Consider the following 16256-nt stretch of genomic DNA (forward strand, 5'->3'; position numbering starts at 1 on the left):
GTGTGTGTGTGTGTGTGTGTGTGTGTGTGTGTGTGTGTGTGTGTGTGTGTGTGATAGTGTATGTGTGTGTGTGTGTGATAGTGTGTGTGTGTGTGTGTGTGTGTGAGTGTGTGTGTGATAGTGTGTGAGTGTGTGTGTGATAGTGTGTGTGTGTGTGTGTGTGTGTGTGTGTGTGTGTGTGTGATAGTGTGTGTGTGTATGATAGTGTGTGTGTGTGTGATAGTGTGTGTGTGTGTGTGTGTGTGTGTATGATAATGTGTGTGTGTGTGTGTGTGTGTGATAGTGTGTGTGTGTGATAATGTGTGTGTGTGTGTGTGATAGTGTGTGTGTTTGTGTGTGTGATAGTGTGTGTGTGATAGTGTGTGTGTGTGATAGTGTGTGTGCGTGATAGTGTGTGTGTGTGATAATGTGTGTGTGTGATAGTGTGTGTGTGTGATAGTGTGTGTGTGATAGTGTGTGTGTGTGTGATAGTGTGTGTGTGTGTGATAATGTGTGTGTGTGATAGTGTGTGTGTGTGATAGTGTGTGTGTGTTTAGGGTGTGTGTGTGATAGTGTGTGTGTGTGATAGTGTGTGTGTGATAGTGTGTGTGTGTGTGATAGTGTGTGTGTGTGTGATAGTGTGTGTGTGTGATAGTGTGTGTGTGTGATAATGTGTGTGTGTGTGATAGTGTGTGTGTGTGATAGTGTGTGTGTGTGTGATAGTGTGTGTGTGTTTAGGGTGTCCTTGGAGGTAAAATGTGATGCAGAATTAGTATGAAGAACAGAACAAACTCAACCCTTATCTTCTTCAGGTCTCCTCTTTTTTCTCCCTCCCCCATTTCACCACTCCCTCTATTCCTTAATCACCCTCCCTCCCTCCCTCCCTCCCTCCCTCCCTCCCTCCCTCCCTCCCTCCCTCCCTCCCTCCCTCCCTCCCTCCCTCCCTCCCTCCCTCCCTCTCCTCTCCCTCTTTCAGTGTAATCCGCAGCTCTCTGATTGGTTGTGACGAGAAGGGGGTTTGTACTGTGTACCGAGAGAGAGAGAGAGAGAGAGAGAGAGAGAGAGAGAGAGAGAGAGAGAGAGAGACTTAACTGTTCAACAGTCAGCCAAACCAGTTGCCTAGAAGCAGATTGAAGCACACCAAGGTTCTACAGGTTAGTGAAGGTGTCTGTCAGCCACATGTTAAAGGAGTCCCTCATCCTCTTCCCGTAGGCAGGCTGTCTGTGTCCACTCCAAACCCAACGGTTCTGTGTGTAGGACCACACACTCTGGTTCAGGTTGTCTACGTTGTTTCTGCAGAGAGGGTTCAGACAGACTACAGTGAGTACTGCTGTGTGGTGGGTTTCATTGTTGTCATGGACATTTGCACTTTGAGTAACTTTGTTTCAGAGAGAGTGTGTGTGTGTGTGTGTGGGCATATTGGTGAGGTTAACTTTTAAAATGTGTGTGTGTGTGATAGTGTGTGTTTGTGTGACTATGAAGTTGTTGTGTGTGTGTGTGTGTGTGTGTGATTGTGTGTGATAGTGTGTGTGTGTGTGAACTTCTTGTGTGTGTGATAGTGTGATAGTGTGATAGTGTGTGTGTGTGTGTGTGTGTGTGTGTGTGTGTGTGTGTGTGTGTGTGTGTGTGTGTGTGTGTGTGTGTGTGATAGTGTGTGTGTGAACTTGTTGGATGTGTGTGATAGTGTGTGTGATAGTGTGTGTGATAGTGTGTGTGATAGTGTGTGTGTGTGTGTGTGTGTGTGATAGTGTGTGTGTGTGTGTGTGTGTGTGATAGTGTGTTTGATAGTGTGTGTGTGTGTGTGTGTGTGTGTGTGATGGTGTGTGTTTGTGTGTGTGTGTGTGTGATAGTGTGTGTGTGTGTGATAGTGTGTGTGTGTGTGTGTGTGATAGTGTGTGTGTGTGTGTGTGTGTGTGTGTGTGATAGTGTGTGTGTGTGTGATAGTGTGTGTGTGTGTGTGTGTGTGCATATTGTTTAAGGTTACTTTGTATTTGTGTGTGACGACTATTGGTGGATACCTTGGTTCATTGGTTCGTTCCTGTGGTGTTTTTTCTCAGCTCTGTTTGACCTTTGAACCTAGTCCACATGGTGGTGGTTTGGCAAAGCGTGCGTGTGTGTACGTGTACGTGTGTGTCTTCTCTTGTACAACTTTTGTAGATGGTGCTCTCATAGTACAAACTGGGACACAATAATAACAATAACAACAATAACAACAATAACAACAACAATAACAACAACAATAATACCAACAATAACAACAATAACAACAACAACAATGACATTGACAATAATAACAACAATAACAACAATAACAACAACAACATTGACATTGACAATAACAACAACAATAACAACAACAATAATACCAACAATAACAACAATAACAACAACAACAATGACATTGACAATAATACCAACAATAACAACAACAATAACAACAATAACAACAACAATACCAATAAAAATAACGCAATAACAACAACAACAATGACATTGACAATAATAACAACAATAACAACAATAACAACAACAACATTGACATTGACAATAATAACAACAATAACAACAACAATAATAACAACAATAACAACAATAACAACAACAACAATGACATTGACAATAATAACAACAACAACAACAATAATAATAATGAAAATAACAACAAATAACATTAAAATATAATTAGGTGGATGCTTACATTTGTCCGATTTCATAATACAAGTGTTGTATTATACCTCTGTGTGAATTGGAAATTAGTTGTTTTTGTTGTTGTTTGTTGTTGTTGCATACTCCCTCTGAGAGTCGGGGTCACGGCCAGGGGATCAGACATTATAGACAGTGACCCTGGAGCAATTAGGGTCTTGCTCAAGGGCACGTTAGACAGATGGACAGACATCTACTTACTGTAGCAGTGACTGAATCTGGGATATGTTTCGACGATGACGATGAGGATGATGATGATGATGGTCCGAGGTTTACTAACACAATGATGCTTTCCAACTGCCTTTCTGACCATCCAGGATGTTATCTGAGTGTATTGGCTGTCCTACTAGTGTCAATAGGGTTTCATAGTGCTGTCTCTTGTCTAATGGGGGGGCGGGGGGGGGGGGGGGCTGTTAGTTCCTCTAGAGTTGACTTAGTTAGATACTCTGCCAATACACCTACTATAATGGACAAACACCAGGGCAGAGCAGAGAGACAGAGGAGGGAGGGAGAGAGGGGAGAGAGGAGAGAGAGAGAGAGAGGAGAGAGACAGAGGAGAGAGGGACAGAGGAGAGAGACAGATGAGAGAGAGAGACAGAGGAGAGAGAGACAGAGGAGAGAGAGAGAGGAGAGAGGGAGAGAGGAGAGAGGAGAGAGGGACAGAGGAGAGTGGGACAGAAGAGGGAGGGACAGAGGAGGGAGGGACAGAGGAGAGAGGGACAGAGGTGAGCGGGACAGAGGAGAGAGGGACAGAAGAGGGAGGGACAGAGGAGAGAGGGACAGAAGAGAGAGAGACAGAGGAGAGAGGGACAGAGGAGAGAGGGACAGAGAAGGGAGGGACAGAGGAGGGAGGGACAGAGGAGAGAGGGACAGAGGAGAGAGGGACAGAGAAGGGAGGGACAGAGGAGGGAGGGACAGAGGAGAGAGGGACAGATGTGAGAGGGACAGAGGAGAGAGGGACAGAGAAGGGAGGGACAGAGGAGGGAGGGACAGAGGAGAGAGGGACAGAGGAACAGAGAAGGGAGGGACAGAGGAGAGAGGGACAGAGGAGAGAGGGACAGAGGAGAGAGGGACAGAGAAGGGAGGGACAGAGAAGGGAGGGACAGAGGAGAGAGGGACAGAGGAGAGAGGGACAGAAGAGGGAGGGACAGAGGAGAGAGGGACAGAGAAGGGAGGGACAGAGGAGAGAGGGACAGAGAAGAGAGGGACAGAGGAGAGAGGGACAGAGAAGGGAGGGACAGAGAAGGGAGGGACAGAGGAGAGAGGGACAGAGAAGAGAGGGACAGAGGAGAGTTGGACAGAGAAGGGACGGACAGAGAAGAGAGGGACAGAGGAGAGAGGGACAGAACCCATTAGATCTGTAGCAGATCCCCGTATCTTAGGGGAAGTCAAAGGCCAGACAGATACTGTATTGATCTGTGTGTGTGTGTGTGTGTGTGTGTGTGTGTGTGTGTGTGTGTGTGTGTGTGTGTGTGTGTGTGTGTGTGTGTGTGTGTGTGTGTGTGTGTGTGTGTTTGTGCATGCGTGTGTGTGTGTTTGTGTGTATGTGTGTTTGTGTGTGTGTGTGTGTTTATGTGTGCGTGTGTGTGTGTGTGTGTGTGTGTTTGAAGAGGTGGATAACAGTGTGTCATAGAAGCAGCAGAACTTTGAGCTGTGGAGAGTTAATAGATGACTGTCCAACTGTTTGTCAAATGTGGACAGTTTCTGTGTGTTGGTGTGTTTGTGTGTGTGTGTTTGTGTGTGTGTTTTTGTGTGTTGGTGTGTGTGTGTCTGTGTCTCTGTGTGTGTGTGTGGTGTGTGTGTGTGTGCGTGCGTGCGTGCGTGCGTGCGTGCACGCGTGTGTGTGTGTGTGTGTGTGTGTGTGTGTGTGTGTGTGTGGGAGAGAGACAGGAGACAGAGTAAAATAAACTCTCCATTTGTGCTGTCTTGAGTTATAATGGGATACTCTGAGCTAGACATTAACCCACATTTACCCTGAGATAGCAACAACCTACTCCTCTGGTAGAAAGGATCCTGGAAATACACACAGAATGGCCATAAGTAGCAGACTCCACTCAAAAAATACGAAGGTTTCCGATGAACTCACCCAGCAGTGTTGAACAGAGACCAGGTTGTGTGGAATCCAGCTCCGACGAGATAAATTCTTCCCCAAATCTCAATACTTCAAACAAATATAAATTATGAAACACCTGCCTTGTACCTGGGGGTTGTCCTATGTAGTTGAGAGCTGCTTAAATAATCCATACCTTTTAATAAACGATAAACGTGTTTGTGTGTGTGTGTGTGTGTGTGTGTGTGTGTGTGTGTGTGTGTGTGTGTCTGTGTGTGTGTGTGTGTGTGTGTGTGTGTGTGTGTGTGTGTGTGTGGTTGGACTTTACTCTCTGACTAAGCAACTATACGACTTTGCCAAACAATAGATAATCAATTTGATTGATTGTTTGATCGGTCAGCTTACTTCAGACAGTTTAGAGCTACGGAATCTCTCCGAGAAATAGACACTGATTGGTGAAAATGAGACTGTGACAACACTATTAGGCACTATTCTAACGCACGTCAATTCATAAAACCTTCTGACCTTCTTCCATATTCCTTATATAGTTAAATAGGGAGTAGGCTACCGTTTGGGATGTTGTCGGGAATGTTTTATGTTTCCTTGGCAACATATTTGATGCAGTTTTTCTCGAATGAATCCCAGTCTGACTCTTCTTCAGCATGAGAACTACCAGTCGCTCTGTGAGTGTCCTTGAGTTGACTATATCAAGGAACCAGTTATTAGTATCCTTGAGTTGACTATATAAAGGACCCAGTTATTACCCAGTATCCTTGAGTTGACTACATCAAGGACACAGTTATTAGTGTCCTTGAGTTGACTACATAAAGGACACAGTTATTAGTATCCTTGAGTTGACTACATCAAGGACACAGTTATTAGTGTCCTTGAGTTGACTATATAAAGGACACAGTTATTAGTGTCATTGAGTTGACTATATCAAGGACACAGTTATTACCCAGTATCCTTGAGTTGACTATATCAAGGACACAGTTATTAGTGTCCTTGAGTTGACTATATAAAGGACACAGTTATTAGTATCCTTGAGTTGACTATATAAATGACACAGTTATTAGTGTCCTTGAGTTGACTATATAAATGACACAGTTATTAGTGTCCTTGAGTTGACTATATAAATGACACAGTTATTAGTGTCCTTGAGTTGACTATATAAATGACACAGTTATTAGAATCCTTGAGTTGACTATATAAAGTACACAGTTATTAGTGTCCTTGAGTTGACTATATAAATGACACAGTTATTAGTGTCCTTGAGTTGACTATATAAATGACACAGTTATTAGTGTCCTTGAGTTGACTATATAAATGACACAGTTATTAGTATCCTTGAGTTGACTATATAAAGTACACAGTTATTAGTGTCCTTGAGTTGACTATATAAATGACACAGTTATTAGTGTCCTTGAGTTGACTATATAAATGACACAGTTATTAGTGTCCTTGAGTTGACTATATAAATGACACAGTTATTAGTGTCCTTGAGTTGACTATATAAATGACACAGTTATTAGTGTCCTTGAGTTGACTATATAAATGACACAGTTATTAGTGTCCTTGAGTTGACTATATAAATGACACAGTTATTAGTGTCCTTGAGTTGACTATATAAATGACACAGTTATTAGTGTCCTTGAGTTGACTATATGTAACAGTATAACTTTAAACCGTCCCCATACCCGGGCGCGAACCAGGGACCTTCTGCACACATCAACAACAGTCACCCACGAAGCATCGTTACCCATCGCTCCACAAAAGCCTAGGCCCTTGCAGAGCAAGGGGAACTACTACTTCAAGGTCTCAGAGGAAGTGACGTCACCGATTGAAACGCTATTTAGCGCGCACCGCTAACTAAGCTAGCCGTTTCACATCCGTTACATATATCAAGGACACAGTTATTAGTGTCCTTGAGATGACTATATAAATGACACAGTTATTAACCCGATTCCTTGAGTTGACTATATCAAGGACACAGTTATTAGTATCCTTGAGTTGATTATATCAAGGACCCAGTTATTAGTGTCATTGAGTTGACTATATCAAGGACACAGTTTTTACCCAGTATCCTTGAGTTGACTATATAAAGGACCCAGTTATTAGTATCCTTGAGTTGACTATATAAAGGACACAGTTATTAGTATCCTTGAGTTGACTATATAAATGACACAGTTATTAGTGTCCTTGAGTTGACTATATAAATGACACAGTTATTAGTGTCCTTGAGTTGACAATATAAATGACACAGTTATTAGTGTCCTTGAGTTGACTATATAAATGACACAGTTATTAGTATCCTTGAGTTGACTATATAAAGTACACAGTTATTAGTGTCCTTGAGTTGACTATATAAATGACACAGTTATTAGTGTCCTTGAGTTGACTATATAAATGACACAGTTATTAGTGTCCTTGAGTTGACTATATAAATGACACAGTTATTAGTATCCTTGAGTTGACTATATAAAGTACACAGTTATTAGTGTCCTTGAGTTGACTATATAAATGACACAGTTATTAGTGTCCTTGAGTTGACTATATAAATGACACAGTTATTAGTGTCCTTGAGTTGACTATATAAATGACACAGTTATTAGTGTCCTTGAGTTGACTATATAAATGACACAGTTATTAGTGTCCTTGAGTTGACTATATAAATGACACAGTTATTAGTGTCCTTGAGTTGACTATATGTAACAGTATAACTTTAAACCGTCCCCATACCCGGGCGCGAACCAGGGACCTTCTGCACACATCAACAACAGTCACCCACGAAGCATCGTTACCCATCGCTCCACAAAAGCCTAGGCCCTTGCAGAGCAAGGGGAACTACTACTTCAAGGTCTCAGAGGAAGTGACGTCACCGATTGAAACGCTATTTAGCGCTCACCGCTAACTAAGCTAGCCGTTTCACATCCGTTACATATATCAAGGACACAGTTATTAGTATCCTTGAGATGACTATATAAATGACACAGTTATTAACCCGATTCCTTGAGTTGACTATATCAAGGACACAGTTATTAGTATCCTTGAGTTGATTATATCAAGGACCCAGTTATTAGTGTCATTGAGTTGACTATATCAAGGACACAGTTTTTACCCAGTATCCTTGAGTTGACTATATAAAGGACCCAGTTATTAGTATCCTTGAGGTGATTATATCAAGGACCCAATTATTAGTGTCATTGAGTTGACTATATCAAGGACACAGTTATTAACCCGATTCATTGAGTTGACTATATCAAGGACCCAGTTATTAGTATCCTTGAGTTGACTATATAAATGACACAGTTATTAACCCAATTCCTTGAGTTGACTATATCAAGGACCCAGTTATTAGTGTCCTTGAGTTGACTATATAAAGGACCCAGTTATTAGTGTCCTTGAGTTGATTATATAAAGGACCCAGTTATTAGTATCCTTGAGTTGATTATATCAAGGACCCAGTTATTAGTGTCATTGAGTTGACTATATCAAGGACCCAGTTATTAGTGTCCTTGAGTTGACTATATCAAGGACCCAGTTATTAGTGTCCTTGAGTTGACTATATAAAGGACCCAGTTATTAGTATCCTTGAGTTGATTATATCAAGGACCCAGTTATTAGTGTCCTTGAGTTGACTATGTCAAGGACACAGTTTTTACCCAGTATCCTTGAGTTGACTATATAAAGGACTCAGTTATTAGTATCCTTGAGTTGATTATATCAAGGACCCAGTTATTAGTGTCCTTGAGTTGACTATATCAAGGACACAGTTTTTACCCAGTATCCTTGAGTTGACTATATAAAGGACCCAGTTATTAGTGTCCTTGAGTTGACTATATCAAGGACACAGTTTTTACCCAGTATCCTTGAGTTGACTATATAAAGGACACAGTTATTAGTATCCTTGAGTTGATTATATCAAGGACACAGTTATTAACCCGTGTCCTTGAGTTGACTACATCAAGGACACAGTTATTAGTATCCTTGAGTTGACTATATAAAGGACACAGTTATTAGCCAGTATCCTTGAGTTGACTACATCAAGGACACAGTTATTAGTGTCCTTGAGTTGACTATATAAAGGACCCAGTTATTAGTGTCCTTGAGTTGACTACATCAAGGACACAGTTATTAGCCAGCTAGTTCAGCCGTGAACAGAGAGGTCAGCCGTGTACAGCCAGGTCAGCCGTGTACAGCCAGGTCATCCGTGTACAGCCAGGTCAGACGTGAACAGCCAGGTCAGCCGTGAACAGCCAGGTCAGACGTGAACAGCCAGGTCAGCCGTGTACAGCCAGGTCAGCCGTGATACAAGGCAGTGTTCCTGTCTGAGGACGTTGGGAGATGACGTAGAAACAGGTCACTAGGGGCAACAGTTCGCTTCAAGTAGGTTTCAGTTTCGATAGGGCAGTTTGTTATGTACAGGACACGGTTATTAACATTTAGCATGATCGTTAGCTTTAAAAAGGACTTGACCAGAAGACTGTTATTGGTACATCTGTTCTCAGACTGGTTCTGATTTTAGACAACATGTACATTACCAGTCAAATGTTTGGACACATCTACTCATTCCAGGGTTTTCTTTATTTTGACTATTTTCAACATTATGGATTCATGTAGTAACCAAAAAAGTGTTAAACAAATCAAAATATATTTTATATTTGAGATTCTTCAAAGTAGCCACCCTTTGCCTTGATCACAGATTTTCACACTCTTGGCATTCTCTCAACCAGCTTCATGAGATATTCACCTGGAATGCTTTTCCAACAGTCTTGAAGGAGTTCCCACATATGCTAAGCACTTGTTGGCTGCTTTTCCTTCACTCTGCTGTCCAACTCATCCCAAACCATCTCAATTGGGTTGAGGTCGGGTGATTGTGGAGGCCAGATCATCTGATGCAGCACCATCACTCTCCTTGGTCAAATAGCCCTTATACAGCCTGGAGGTGTGTTGGGTCATTGTCCTGTTGAAGAAAAATGATAATCCTACTAAGCACAAACCAGATGGGATGGCATATCGCTGCAGAATGCTGTGGTAGCCATGCTGGTTAAGTGTGCCTTGAATTCTAAATAAATCACAGACAGCGTCACCAGCGAAGCACCCCACACCATCACACCTCCTCCTCCATGCTTCACGGTGGGAACCACACATGCTGAGATCATCCGTTCACCTACTCTGCATCTCACAAAGACACGGTGGTTAGAACCAAAAATCTCCAATTTGGACTCATCAGACCAAAGGACAGATTTCCACCGGTCTAATGTCCATTGCTCTTGTTTCTTGGCCCAAGCAAGTCTCTTCTTATTATTGGTGTCCTTTGGTAGTGGTTTCTTTGCAGCAAGTCGACCACGAAGGCCTGATTCACACAGCCTCCTCTGAACAGTTGATGTTGAAATGTGTCTGTTACTTGAACTCTGTGAATCATTTATTTAGGCATCAATTTCTGAGGCTGGTAACTCTAAGGAACTTATCCTCTGCAGCAGAGGTAACTCTGGGTCTTCCTTTCCTGTGGTGGTCCTCATGAGAGCCAGTTTTATCATAGCGCTTGATGGTTTTTGTGACTGCACTTGAGTTATTGAAATGTTCTAGACATTTTCCGTATTGACTGACCTTCATGTCTTAAAGTAATGATGGACTGTCATTTCTCTTTGCTTATTTGATCTGTTCTTGCCATAATATGGTCTTGGTATTTTACCAAATAGGGCTATCTGCTGTATACCACCCCTACCATGTCACAACACAACTGACTGGCTCAAATGCATTAAGAAGGAAAAAGATTATTCTGTTAATTGAAATGCATTCCAGGTGACTACCTCATGAAGCTGGTTGAGAGAATTCCAAGAGGGTGTAAAGCTGCCATCAAGACAAAAGGGTGGCTACTTTGAAGAGTATATTTTCATTTAAGAATACATTTTCAACGTTTTTTTGGTTACTACATGATTCCATATTGTGTTATTTCATAGTTTTGATGTCTTCACCATAATTCTACAATGTAGAAAATAGTAAAAATAAAGAAAAACCCTGGAATGAGTAGGTGTGTCCAAAACTTTTGCCTGGTACTGTAAGTGTTTTGTTACTTTACGACTCTGTGTGGGTGTGTGTGTGTGTGTATGTGTTTTGTAACTCCTGAACAATGTGTGTGTTGTAACTCTTCAGCAATGTATGTGTGTGTGTGTGTTCCCTGTTTATAGCAGAAAGCCAAGATTGTACCAGCACCAGAGCGGTGGTAAAACCTAACCTCTCTCATTCCGCAAAGATGGTGTGTGTGTGTGTGTGTGTGTTCACTAAAACCAAAGGCTTTTAGTCAGTTCTCCCCACCCTCATCATCCTCTGTGGAGTCTGTTGGTTGCAGTACCAGCTATCACCACAGAGTGGCAGCAGAGGCCTGTAAAACAGATGCATCAGCATCCCTCAGACAGTAGAATAAACATTCGCAGGTAGGAAGCTGTAATCTGTGATAATGTTAAATTGGAAAAACTACTGAGGTGAGGTAGATGAGATGAGTGAGATGAGATGAGGTGAGATTAATGAGGTGAGGTGAGGTGAATGAGATGAGGTGAATGAGATGAGATGAGGTGAATGAGATGAGGTGAATGAGATGAGATGAGGTGAATGAGATGAGGTGAATGAGATGAGATGAGGTGAATGAGATGAGGTGAATGAGATGAGATGAGGTGAATGAGATGAGGTGAATGAGATGAGATGAGGTGAATGAGATGAGATTTATTTATTTATTTATTTATTTCACCTTTATTTAACCAGGTAGGCAAGTTGAGAACAAGTTCTCATTTACAATTGCGACCTGGCCAAGATAAAGCAAAGCAGTTCGACACAAACAACACAGAGTTACACATGGAGTAAAACAAACATACAGTCAATAATACAGTATCAACAAGTCTATATACGATGTGAGCAAATGAGGTGAGATAAGGGAGGTAAAGGCAAAAAGGCCACGGTGGCAAAGTAAATACAATATAGCAAGTAAAACACTGGAATGGTAGATTTGCAATGGGAGAATGTGCAAAGTAGAAATAAAAATAATGGGGTGCAAAGGAGCAAAATAAATAAATAAATAAAATACAGTAGGGAAAGAGGTAGTTGTTTGGGCTAAATTATAGGTGGGCTATGTACAGGTGCAGTAATCTGTGAGCTGCTCTGACAGTTGGTGCTTAAAGCTAGTGAGGGAGATAAGTGTTTCCAGTTTCAGAGATTTTTGTAGTTCGTTCCAGTCATTGGCAGCAGAGAACTGGAAAGAGAGGCGGCCAAAGAAAGAATTGGTTTTGGGGGTGACTAGAGAGATATACCTGCTGGAGCGTGTGCTACAGGTGGGAGATGCTATGGTGACCAGCGAGCTGAGATAAGGGGGGACTTTACCTAGCAGGGTCTTGTAGATGACATGGAGCCAGTGGGTTTGGCGACGAGTATGAAGCGAGGGCCAGCCAACGAGAGCGTACAGGTCGCAATGGTGGGTAGTATGTGGGGCTTTGGTGACAAAACGGATGGCACTGTGATAGACTGCATCCAATTTGTTGAGTAGGGTATTGGAGGCTATTTTGTAAATGACATCGCTAAAGTCGAGGATTGGTAGGATGTTCAGCTTTACAAGGGTATGTTTGGCAGCATGAGTGAAGGATGCTTTGTTGCGAAATAGGAAAATGAGGTGAGATTAATGAGATGAGGTGAGGAGAGGTGAATGAGATGAGGTGAGGAGAGGTGAATGAGATGAGATGAGATTAATGAGATGAGGTGAATGAGATGAGATGAGATGAGATTAATGAGATGAGGTGAATGAGATGAGATAAGGTGAGATTAATGAGATGAGGTGAATGACATGAGATGAGGAGAGGTGAATGAGAGGCTTTGAGTCTAGGAGGTAATAAAGGGAGGTAGTATTGATGTGTGTGTGTTGGGGTGGTAGTATTGATGTGTGTGTGTTGGGGTGGTAGTATTGATGTGTGTGTGTTGGGGTGATAGTATTGATGTGTGTGTGTTGGGGTGGTAGTATTGATGTGTGTGTGTTGGGGTGGTAGTATTGATGTGTGTGTGTTGGGGTGATAGTATTGATGTGTGTGTGTTGGGGTGGTAGTATTGATGTGTGTGTGTTGGGGTGGTAGTATTGATGTGTGTGTGTTGGGGTGATAGTATTGATGTGTGTGTGTTGGGGTGGTAGTATTGATGTGTGTGTGTTGGGGTAGTAGTATTGATGTGTGTGTGTTGGGGTGGTAGTATTGATGTGTGTGTGTTGGGGTGGTAGTATTGATGTGTGTGTGTTGGGGTGGTAGTATTGATGTGTGTGTGTTGGGGTGGTAGTATTGATGTGTGTGTGTTGGGGTGGTAGTATTGATGTGTGTGTGTTAGGGGGTGGTAGTATTGATGTGTGAGTGTCCTATCTGTGTAGAGTACAGTAGTGTGTGTGTGTGTGTGTGTGTGTGTGTGTGTGTGTGTGTGTGTGTGTGTGTGTGTGTGTGTGTGTGTGTGTGTGTGTGTGTGTGTGTGTGTGTGATTTGGTAGTTGGAGGTTAGTGCTGGGTAAAATGCCCAATGAAAAGTAAAGTGTGGAGATTCCATAAAGTTAAAGGCTTTGGCTATAGACATAAAAGGTTCTCCCTCAGTCCCTCACCTCTCTCATTGTCACCGAGAGTTTCACTGCTGCCAACTGGCTTGTTCTGGTGGTCCATTACTTTTTAGCATCTCTCTCCCTTGATTCTCCCTCTCTCTCTCTCTCTCTCTCTCTCTCTCTCTCTCCCTTGATTCTCCCTCTCTCTCTCTCTCTCTCTCTCCCTCTCTCTCCCTTGATTCTCTCTCTCTCTCTCCCTTGATTCTCTCCCTCTCTCTCTCCCATGATTCTCTCTCTCTCTCTCCCTTGATTCTCCCTTTCACTGTCTTTTTCTATTTCTCTCTCTCTCTCTCTCTCTCTTTCTCCCACTCTTTCTCTCACTCTCTCTCTCTCTCTCTTTCTCTCTCCTCTCTCTCTCCTCTCTCTCTCTCTCTCTCTTTCTCTCTCCTCTCTCTCTCTCTCTCTTTCTCTCTCCTCTCTCTCTCTCTCTCAGTTCATGTCAGTAGACTTTAGACAGTAGACAGTAGACATGTCAAGTTAAATTACTTCCATTATCAAAGTATACATATAACAACAATGGTGGGACCGCCATCAATGATAACAATAACAGTAGAAATGGGATTAACATTAAACACAACAACAGTATTAATGAGAATAACAAGTAGTAGAAGCACTTTTCACTGGCTGTCCCTCAGGTTGTGGCAGGAGGACACATATATTTGGGTGCCAAAACTGCACATTTTGGCTTTTCACCGAATGAATATAAAAACGTTTTCTTCATCTTTTATAGTTTCACATTCGTTGTACTTAATGTTCATTTTGGGAAAGAGATATTCTCTTAGATCTGAGTATTCGTCACCGTGCAACAGGAAACGCAGCTCTGTCTCTACCTCTCCCCTGGAGCAGAGTGAGCACAGACTGTCCTCTCTGGGCAGCCAGGTTTGTCTGTGACGACCCGTCTCTATAGCCAGGGGGCAGAGTGAATACAGCCTGTCCTCTCTGGGCAGCCAGGTTGGTCTGTGACGACCCGTCTCTATAGCCAGACTGTCCTCTCTGGGCAGCCAGGTTTGTCTGTGACGACCGGTCTCTATAGCCAGACTGTCCTCTCTGGGCAGCCAGGTTTGTCTGTGACGACCGGTCTCTATAGCCAGGGGGCAGAGTGAGCACAGATTGTCCTCTCTGGGCAGCCAGGTTTGTCTGTGACGACCCGTCTCTATAGCCAGACTGTCCTCTCTGAGCAGCCAGGTTTGTCTGTGACGACCGGTCTCTATAGCCAGGGGGCAGAGTGAGCACAGATTGTCCTCTCTGGGCAGCCAGGTTTGTCTGTGACGACCCGTCTCTATAGCCAGACTGTCCTCTCTGGGCAGCCAGGTTTGTCTGTGACGACCGGTCTCTATAGCCAGACTGTCCTCTCTGGGCAGCCAGGTTGGTCTGTGACGACCGGTCTCTATAGCCAGACAGTCCTCTCTGGGCAGCCAGGTTTGTCTGTGACGACCGGTCTCTATAGCCAGACTGTCCTCTCTGGGCAGCCAGGTTTGTCTGTGACGACCGGTCTCTATAGCCAGACTGTCCTCTCTGGGCAGCCAGGTTGGTCTGTGACGACCGGTCTCTATAGCCAGACAGTCCTCTCTGGGCAGCCAGGTTTGTCTGTGACGACCGGTCTCTATAGCCAGACTGTCCTCTCTGGGCAGCCAGGTTGGTCTGTGACGACCGGTCTCTATAGCCAGACAGTCCTCTCTGGGCAGCCAGGTGTGTCTGTGACGACCGGTCTCTATAGCCAGACTGTCCTCTCTGGGCAGCCAGGTTGGTCTGTGACGACCGGTCTCTATAGCCAGACAGTCCTCTCTGGGCAGCCAGATTTGTCTGTGACGACCGGTCTCTATAGCCAGACTGTCCTCTCTGGGAAGCCAGGTTTGTCTGTGACGACCGGTCTCTATAGCCAGGGGTCAGAGTGAGCACAGATTGTCCTCTCTGGGCAGCCAGGTTTGTCTGTGACGACCCGTCTCTATAGCCAGACTGTCCTCTCTGGGCAGCCAGGTTTGTCTGTGACGACCGGTCTCTATAGCCAGACTGTCCTCTCTGGGCAGCCAGGTCTGACAGAACCTGTGGTTAATGGTCAGAGCCCAGGTCTGACAGAACCTGTGATTAACGGTCAGAGCCAAGGTCTGACAGAACCTGTGGTTAATGGTCAGAGCCCAGGTCTGACAGAACCTGTGATTAACGGTCAGAACCCAAGTCTGACAGAACCTGTGGTTAACGGTCAGAACCAAGGTCTGACAGAACCTGTGCAGATGATCTAGGTGCTGCTGTAACTCATCCTTAGTGGGAGACAACAGACCCTCCTTAGTGGGAGACAACAGCCCCAGGTCATCTGTCTACAGCAGACCCTCCTTAGTGGGAGACAACAGCCCCAGGTCATCTGTCTACAGCAGACCCTCCTTAGTGGGAGACAACAGCCCCAGGGCATCTGTCTACAGCAGACCCTCCTTAGTGGGAGACAACAGACCCTCCTTAGTGGGAGACAACAGCCCCAGGTCATCTGTCTACAGCAGACCCTCCTTAGTGGGAGACAACAGACCCTCCTTAGTGGGAGTCAACAGCCCCAGGTCATCTGTCTACAGCAGACCCTCCTTAGTGGGTGACAACAGCCCCAGGTCATCTGTCTACAGCAGACCCTCCTTAGTGGGAGACAGCAGACCCTCCTTAGTGGGAGACAACAGCCCCAGGTCATCTGTCTACAGCAGACACTTGATTTCAGTGTTGTGTAGGGGGAGACCAGGTGAATTGATTTCAGTGTTGTGTAGGGGGAGACCAGGTGAATTGATTTCAGTGTTGTGTAGGGGGAGACCAGGTGAATTGATTTCAGTGTTGTGTAGGGGGAGACCAGGTGAATTGATTTCAGTGTTGTGTAGGGGGAGACCAGGTGAATTGATTTCAGTGTTGTGTAGGGGGAGACCAGGTGAATTGA

General features: G+C 44.0%; 1 protein-coding gene across 2 annotated transcripts in view; it reads left to right on the forward strand.

Moving 5' to 3' along the window:
• Positions 1–1035: 1035 nt before the first annotated feature.
• The window catches only part of LOC110518778 (pyruvate carboxylase, mitochondrial), a 490506-nt gene continuing 475285 nt past the window's right edge, over positions 1036–16256 (forward strand). Inside the window, exon 1 of one of the 2 annotated variants that reach the window (XM_036987220.1) lies at positions 1036–1299. The gene's annotated coding sequence lies outside the window, so the exon portion shown is untranslated. The remainder of the gene's footprint in view (positions 1300–16256) is intronic. The other variant, XM_036987221.1, reaches the window with a different exon arrangement.

The sequence above is a fragment of the Oncorhynchus mykiss genome, chromosome 9 (genome assembly GCF_013265735.2).
Source record: "Oncorhynchus mykiss isolate Arlee chromosome 9, USDA_OmykA_1.1, whole genome shotgun sequence".
In the NCBI taxonomy this organism is placed as follows: Eukaryota; Metazoa; Chordata; class Actinopteri; order Salmoniformes; family Salmonidae; genus Oncorhynchus; species Oncorhynchus mykiss.